Consider the following 9,415-nt stretch of genomic DNA (forward strand, 5'->3'; position numbering starts at 1 on the left):
TCTAGATCTCTGGGCCTTAAGTTATCTATCTGAAAAGTTCGAGGTAAGTTAGTAGATCATTAAGGTGCCTCATCATTCTTTAAACAACAACAAAAAAATTCTTCTTGGATCTGGAAAATTGGGCAATAAAAGGGAATTTGGTGCCTTTTGAAAATGGTATTTATTTATGACCTAAAGTTTCAGTAGAAGGCTCCTATTTTCCAAGCTGAATTTCAAAGGAGTGGATGTAGATTTAACACTCAATAACAGCTTTTATTTAATTCATTTGACAAATTTAGGAAGAACTTATGACACTGAAGAGGAAGGAGACTTATTCCAAGAGGCTCCAGAGGGCAGACTTGGACCAGTGAATGTGAGTTCTGGGGAAGAAAATTTAGACTCAACAAGAGGAAGAGAGTTTTCAAGTTTAAACTGCTTGAAGTAGAAGGACTCTTTCAGGAGTACGGTTATTTATCCTTGACCAGGCAGACCAAAAGGACTGGCTCTCTTATTGATGATATTTGCAGAGGGAATCCATATTTGAGAGGAACTCATGCTAGACACCTCAAAGTCCTCTCCAAGCCTGTGATCCTTTGATGTGATTTTGACAAAGGACTTTGATAAATGGCAGCATGCATGCAGATTCTCTTCAGGTCTGAGAATGTAGATTTAGTGATAGAATGCTTGCTTAGCATTCATGAGTGAGGCCCTGGGTTCAATCCCCAGCACTGGAAAAAAAAAAAAAAAAAAAAAAAAACCAAAGAAAAAGAAAAACAAAACCTTTTTACCACATTCTTTCCAGGTGTTTGGACTAAGAATGAGCCTGATGTTTGCACAGCACAGCCTTTGTAGCTCTTCTCTCTCTTACTCTGAGTCATGTCATCCTCTGTATTGTTCTAGGGAAACTGGTTATGTTTGAAATTGCAAAGATTGGTTTCATATCATTATTTCAGGGGTTCAGCTGGGACTGGAGCTTAGTCTTTGTCATGGAGACCACCAAGAACCTGAGGCACAGATAATTGGGGGGGAACTGGGCCCTTGTTTTGGTACAGGACTGTGTTTATATCTGTCAATCTGGAAAAGAGATACATCCTTTTTTCCGACTTAACATGAAAGAAGGAAAAGGAAATAAAAATCAAATAAAGATAACCAGTAGGAAGGTGATAAAACTATAAAAAGCCCAACTGAGCAAACAAAGCACCCACAAAAAGCCAGATAAGATTGTTTTCAAAAACAAAAATATTGCTTGCTGGCATGCTGGAGACCCTGGGTTTGATCCCAAGCACAGCGAAAGGAAAAACATTGACAAGAATAAAAAATATTTTTTTGAGTTAAAAAAAAAAAAAAAAGCCATTGTGCCAAAAGAATAGCACATCAGGAATAAGTGACTTCCCCCAGGAAGACTGCAGGTGAAATTGTCAGAAGTTGAAGTCACTGCCTTGGGACAGACAGGTGAGAAAATCCTTGCCTGGACAGTCTCCATTATTAAAGAAGAGAATTTGTCCATCATTTTGGACAGTGGCTTTCATTCCACGTGGCAAAAGCTCATCAGGAAAGAAATAAAATACCCAAACTTTCTTTTTAACTTTCCAGCCACATTCAGGAAAGTGTAACATAAGGGTAACCTTCCCTCATGAGCTCAATTCTATCTGATGGTAAATCAGATCAGTATAACCTGCAGTGAAAGAATTTAAGCAAAATGTCAAGCACAGTTTTTCCAAATCTAGATTGAATACACATTAAAAAAAAATTCATTTACATAAGGGTTAATTTGACTTAAGAAATGTTCATGCGAAAAAGAAAGCCCCATTACATGAAAATAAAATGAATATTTTCCCCCAATAATTCAATTTATACGTAAGTCTGTAAACTGGAGTGAAAAAAAATAAATTTAGTATATTTTAGCTTTAGCTTCAAAGAAAGCCTGGAATGGCTTAGGATTCTGGAGTTCTATGTCACTGATTGTCATGTTCAACTGTTGGTAAAATTTTACATTGGAAATTATTTGGAAGTATTTCAAGTATTGTTTCAGAATCTAGGTGCATGTTAGAGTGGAAAAAAAGAGAAAAACAATGATTGAAAAGATATTTTAGCTCTTTATTAAAGACTAAGAGAGAGAGAGAAAACATCTAGGAGCAAAAAAACCTATTTGCTTCTCAGAGGATTAATTTTTAATGTTGCTGGCCAATTATTCTAAGACAAGAACAAAGCAATGGTTTCCTCAGGGAGGTCTTGCCTTTATGAGAAAATAGTGTAAAAGAATCACATCATGTTAACAAAGCAATTATGTGTGCATGCCAAGTTTAAGAGATGTAAGGGATTTTAGAGATAAAGAGTGCATATAAAAGAAACAGACTGGGGATGTAGCTCAGTGGTGAATACTTGTATGCACGAGGCCCTGGGTTTGATCCCCAGAATGGGGGGGGGGGGCGGCGAAAAAATATAGAAAGAAAAGAAAGAAATGTTTACTCTAAAAACATCTGAAGATTCAAAATTGTGTGACAATGAAATTAAAAACATCCATAATTGTACCGCTAAAGACATTACCGTTAACATGTTCTATTTCCTTCCTGTGTCAAGCAAATTGGGATTATATTATACTTTTTTTTTTTTTTTACTTTTAAGCTGTATTTTTGGGCAAAATATCTTGTTTTAAATAATCTCCATTGATAATACTTTTAACATCACCATGATATTTTACTTTAAAAAATATATCTTGTGCCAGGATGCATAAACTTATGTAATTCTCAGGACAGCCTGAGGATACCTTATTGTTACTGTTGTTATTATCCTTCAATTTAAATTCATTTCTTCCTTCTTCTTCTTCTTTTTTTACAAATAGGGAAAAGGAGGTTAAAGGAGGCTAAAGATTAAAGAAGGTTAAGTAACTTGTCCAAAGCCAAGAAATGATCAGTCTATGACTTGAAATTATTTGTGTCTAATTCTAATGCCAATATTTTTAAGGATTATAATAAACCATATCTACATGAGAAATGTAAATGACCCAAATAAAATACCAAAACTTTCTTTTTTAACTTGTCAGGAGATTGAATAACTCCCTTCAGGAGGCTTACTGAATAAATCACCATGACAGCTAGATGAACTGCATCTTCCCTCAGAGAACCAATAACACTCTGTTCATCAGAATCTGCAGTTTTCTTTTTCATATTTCTGATTTTTCAAAAAGCCAATATATTTTCCTTGGCGTTTGGAGAATACTGTAAGCCAAAATTAAAATTATGTAAAGAAATTCAGAGAGCGGAATATCTCATAATAGTGTTATATAAGCTATAAATTACAGCCATAAAAAGTGTTACTTTGTATTTTGGTACTTGCCATATGCCATATGTCCTATTTATCTCAGTCCATGTTAAGTCCTTATTCCTATCTAAAATTTAAGCTCCTTCAGTATATTGTAGTATTTCTTACATTTCAGAGGTTAATGCCTCATCTTGAAAAGTAGTTATTCAGTATTTGCCTGCAATATATGTAATGGTGATTATGTTCAGAGTATCAATACTTAAATACTAAATACTTAAATATGAAACAATTGTCCTTTTAAATGAATTAGTATTGATACATAATATTGTCTTTGTGACAGAAATAATACTGCAGCCACCTCCTCTGGACACAGGGAAACCACATAGCCCAGTATCCTTTGTAGTTAAGTGGACCATGTTCATGTTCTGACCAAAAGAACGTGGGCAGCAGTGATATAGGCCTTTCCGTGGCTGATCCTTACTCCCTGCAATCTCTGTCTTCAACCCTAGCTCTTGATCCTCTGCTGTTCCACTTATCACTCTGTCTCCTGCTCTCCTGCTCTCTTTCTATGTATGTCTCTGTTGCATACAAAATTACTGAAGAAGACAGAACTACTAGCTTCATAGGCAGTAAATCTCCATGTTGAAGACCACTGACTGAATACTAAAATCAACTGTGATGTGAGCTACGGAGAGTTGGGGGCTGTTACAGCACCTGGCATCCAATTGACTTATCATATATTGAGTTAATGCATTAGGCACTATCCCAATATACCCTCAACTATCACATTTCTCTTGCCTTTGCTCCTATAGTTCCTTCAATCTGAAATTCCCTTCTTCCATACCTTTACCTATTTAAACTCTAATGAGACAGATCACAAATGCTCCTTATATAAAGTTTTATTTCCGTATCAAAGATAGAACAACCTTGCTCCATTCTAACTGCCACAGAATTGTATTTCCTTATTACACTGTCCATAGTTGAGTGTTGGTCCCCATTGTATTACCAAAGCCAAATGGCTGGCACTTATGGTACTTGATGATTCTTCTTCAACAAATGAGTGAATGGATGAAGAATGAATGAATAGGAAAGTGCATTTCATTCCTCCTACAGGTTTGACAAATTCTTTGAGTGTAGGATCATGTCTCATTCATCTTTATACTTCCCAGTGGCAGGCACAAAAGTTGACACATGACAGGCACTGAGAAAATGTTTGCAGAATGGCTGAAGTACTGTTGGTGATGGAGAAAGATGCAAAAAAAAATATTTTTTTTCAGGATAGAAGATCATCAGAGTTTTGTGATTCTTTAAGTATTTAATAACTACCACAGTTGGGAAATTTATCATTAAATTTGACCTACATCCCTTTTGTTGCAGTTTCAAGTCTTCCATGATTTTTAGTAACCCAACAGCCACAGCACTTTTGAGCCGGAAGAGGTTCAGTTCTTGTAGCTATTTCTGTCTGATTGATGTATTTACAGAAGGGATGGTAATGATTCAACTGCTCTAAATCAATACCACTACATTATTTCAAGAAAGACAGGATTTTTAGAGTCTTCGCCTACTGTGTCTTCCTTTTCCCTTTTGATGTCTATAATTAGTCACAAATTCATGCTCATATGTAGGGTGGGAAAATGGGATATAATTATTATGGGGAGAAATTAGGGACATGGCAATTGGTGATGATAGCTTTACTGTGAAAACTAAATAAGTATTAAAATAGAAAAGAAAATTTATTTATTTTCTAATTATAAAATCAATAAATATGTATTTTATAAATATGTCAGGTGGTTAAAAAATCACACAGAATTAATTAATTTTTAAGAATATGATCATGGGCTGGGCTTGTGGCTTAGCGATAGAGCACTTGCCTAGCATGTGGGAGGCTGTGGGTTCATTCCTCAGCACCACATAAAAATCAATAAGTAAAAGGTATTGTGTCCAACTGCAACTAAAAAAAAAAAAAAAAAAAGGACTGAAAGGCTTTTACACTTTAATTATACAAATAATATCTAAATATATTTTTATAAAAATTCAAATAATAAGGAAGATATACAGAAAAAAAAGTAGCTTTCACAACCTACTCACTGCACTTTGTTTCCAAAAAGTAGCCTTTGCTAGTATAGTAGTTCATGTTACTACTCTAGACTTCCCTGCAATTGCAAAATATATTTGTCTATGCAAACGTGATGGAGTAGCTTTACATAAATGTCATCATATGATGTGTGTTATTCTGCAACTTGTCTTTTTTATTCAGCAATTATGCCTTGAAAACTCCTTTTATGTATAAATATAGATTTGTCTCATTTTAAACTGTTGTTGTGTCATCTATCACATGAATTTACCTTATTTTATCTAACCATACTTTATTAATATTTTCATTATTTCTCAAGTTCTGTTATTGTGAACTGCAATAATGAAAATCACTGTTCATGTCTGTTTATGCTCATTTATGAATAGCCTAGTAGGTTGGAAAGTGAAAAGTGTAGTGTCTTTATTAAAATATATTTATAGTAAGTTAAAAAAATTATGGCTATTCCTCAGGGAAAGCCCCATAAATATTTTATGCCAACTGTAATTCATGAGACATAAAAACTATAGACATTAAAATTCCTTGTCATTTTTTTTTGCCAATTTTCTACTAACAAAATTCTCCTTGCTCTTTTAATTTGCACTTTCCTAATTGTTAGGAAGGTTGGACAACTTTTGTCATTTATATTCCTTTTATGAGTTTCCTATTCATTTTATTTCCCCTGACTTCATTGGACTGACTGCCTTTTTTCTATTGATTTGTAAGAGAGCTTTTTAAAATTCTAGTAATCCTTTGTTTGCTATAAATATTGCAAATGTTTTCTACCAGTTACAAGTCTTTATTTATTTTGTTGTGTATGTTTTGTTATATGACAGTTTTTAACTTTTAGGTCATCAGATCTGTTAATCTTTCATCTAGTGGCTTTGGGGGTTACTTTTGTTTATGAATTTTTCTCCTTCTCCATGATTACAAAAATATATGTCTGTATTTGCTCATAATGCCTTTGATTGTTAGTATTATATTGCTATGGTGTGAGGTAAGGTTCATGTAAACCAAGTGGATGCCCCCCTCAATAACGAGGGTTTGGGATGTGGGTCTCATTCTACCAATCAGAGCTTCTTATGTGAGACTTTTTTTTTTTTCCTTGTAATTAGAACTGACCTATTTAGAGAGAAAGGAAATGTATTATTCATTTGGCAAGCTTTGATCACAGCAGAGGCACTGCAGCCAGAAATCAGCAACTGTGGTGGCCACTTCTAAATAATAAGATGGGTTCCTATTTTGGCAGCTTCCTGAGATGGCAGGAGTATAGCTCTGAAGCCAGAGCTGTGGAAGAAATATCTTGTTTCTACAGCTTCCTCTTGTAGTATATGTGTCCATTAGCCAGGGCTGTTTACTTCTGTGATGTGGTTTTGGTAATCATTCCTAGAAATTGAGACTGAGATCCTTTTCTTTTTCTTTCTTTTCTTTTTTTGTACTGGGAATTTTTTTTTTTTTTTTTTTTTTTTTTTTTTGTACCTGGGATTGAACTCAGGGGCATTTAACCCCTGAGCCACATCCCCATCTCTGTTCTATATTTAGAGACAGGGTCTTGCTGAGTTGCCTTGGGTTTCACTAACTTGCTGAGGCTGATTTTGAACTAACAATTCTCCTGCCTCAGCCTCCTGAGCCTCTGGGATTACAAGCGTGTGCCACTGTGCCCGGCTCTGCTGGGAATTTAACCCAAGGGCAATTTACCATTGAGCCACATACCTAGTCCTTTTTATTTTTTATTTTGAGACAGTTTCTCACTAAATTGCTGAGGGCCTTGCTAAGTTGCTGCAGCTGGCCTTAAATTTGTGATCCTCCTGCTTTAGCCTCCCAAACATCTTGAGATTACAGGCATGGGCCACCATGCCCTGCTTGAAATTCTTTTCTTCATGTACTCACTGCAACAATTTGCACACATTTCCCATACCCTTAATAAATTCCATTTACTTTAAAATAGATTAAGTGGATTTTATTGTCTACTACTAAGAACCTTGGTTAAAAAAGGGTTAACATCATGTTTTCCCCTAAATCTGTTCCAACATTATTTATTGAGCAATTTTTTCTCCACTTGATTGACTTGCCTATACCAATAGGTTTTTATAATTACATTTTAAGGTTAATTTCTGTACTTATTTCTATTTCATTGATTGCTTTATCTACTTTTTGTACTGATTCTACACAGTTCTAATTACTACTATAATTATATATTATTTTTATACAAGTAGAGTGTTTCTTTACATTTACTTTTTCAAAACTTCCTTGGCTTTTCATTACATTTTTACTTTCCAAATAATCTTCTGAATTAATTGGTTGAGTTGCATAAAATGTACAGTTAGCATTATAATTTCATTTTCCTTCTATGGATAGACTAATCAAATAAGATACTATAAAATAGTAATTTTTAAACTTTTTGGTCTCAAGACCTCTATACTTTTAAAAAATTAATGAAGACTTCAAAGAACTCTTGTTTATCTGATATATATATCTGTGCACATTTATCATATTAGAAACTGAAACTGATAGCACTTAGAAATATATACTAATTCAGTTGGATATGATAGTGCACACCTGTAATCCCAGCAATTTAGGAGGCTGAGGCAGGAGAATCGCAAGTTTGACACCTACAACACCCTCAGCAACTTAGTGAGATCCTGCCTCACTAAAAATAAATAAATAAATAAATAATAGTACTGGGGATGAAACTCAGTGGTAAAGCACCCCTGGATTCAATTCCCAGTTCAAAAAAGGAATGAAGGTACTAACTTATTAAAATTAGTTACATATTTGTATATATATTTAATATGAAAGAAACATGTTTTATTCCCCCCAAAATTGTGAGAAATTATTTTACATTTTTATAAGATTATTTAATGTTTGGTTTCATAGAAAAGAGATTCCCACATTTTCTGCTTCATTCAATCTGTTGTGATGTGCTATTTTGGTTGAAGTTCACTCATTCCTTGTTTTTTTTTTCTTTTTTTAGTGGTAGTTGGACACAATATGTTTATTTTATTCATTTATATGTGGTGCTGAGAATCAAACTCAGGGCCCCACACGTTAGGCAAATTCTGTACTGCTGAGCCACAACCCCTTCTCCACAGTTCCTCCCAATGGATACCAAATTCTATGGATTCACAAATCCCTGATATAAAATGGTATAGTAGTTGCATATACACCCTCCATATACTCTAACTTATCTCTGACTTACTTATAATACTTTATATAATGTAAGTAGTTATTATGCTGGGAATAATGATGGGGGAAATGTCTGTGTGTATTCAGTATAGAGATAATTAAAATTTTGTTTTTGATTTGTAGTTGGTCAAATCATGCAGACTCTATGGATATGGAGAGTTGACTGTATGTGAAAACAAACAAACAAATAAACAAAAACCCTTGACCTTGCACAGTGGAAAGAGAGCCTCTTTCCAATCAAGGTTGGTAGGGATTTAAGCTTTTATTCCGAGCATGATGGCACAAGGTTTGTGGAGGGTGTTAAGCAAGGAAGTGACGTAGTAAAGTTTGTATTTAACAGGATCACTCTGCTAAGTGAAGCAGGGAATGTAATAAGCACTTGTGTTCATGTTCATTATCCATTCCAACACCTTTCTAGAGTACCTTCCTATCCTACAGACACCCAAAACTTAAAAGCCATGTCCCCTGGATTCCTGTTTAAATGGAGTTCTGGATGTGATTGATGTAGTTTCTACCAATGAGCTACACTCAATTAGATTTAGTAAGGTAAAGGCCATGGATTGGCTAGTTCCATTTTCTGTTGGAAAATATAATTGCCAAGAGTGGCTTCTCTTTACCAGAGTATCTTCCCATTTACAGCAGACACCATGGTTTTGGATGTGTCTGCTGACAAGTTGAGTCACTGTAGAAACGACATGGCTCTCTTGGTGTCTTGGTCCTACAGAGTGGATCTCAAGAGTTTTTACTGTGGGCTCAAATTGATGTTTGTTTCTTCAGCCTCTCTATTGATTTCTATAAACTACTGAATGGCTTCTAGTAAATTTCTTTCCACCATACTAATAATATTAGACTCATCTCTGTCCCAGAAGCAGGAGCAAGGATAGAAACATGAAGAGTGGCCAGGAGTCTACTGCAGAA

Source organism: Callospermophilus lateralis, chromosome 4 (genome assembly GCF_048772815.1).
Source record: "Callospermophilus lateralis isolate mCalLat2 chromosome 4, mCalLat2.hap1, whole genome shotgun sequence".
In the NCBI taxonomy this organism is placed as follows: domain Eukaryota; kingdom Metazoa; phylum Chordata; class Mammalia; order Rodentia; family Sciuridae; genus Callospermophilus; species Callospermophilus lateralis.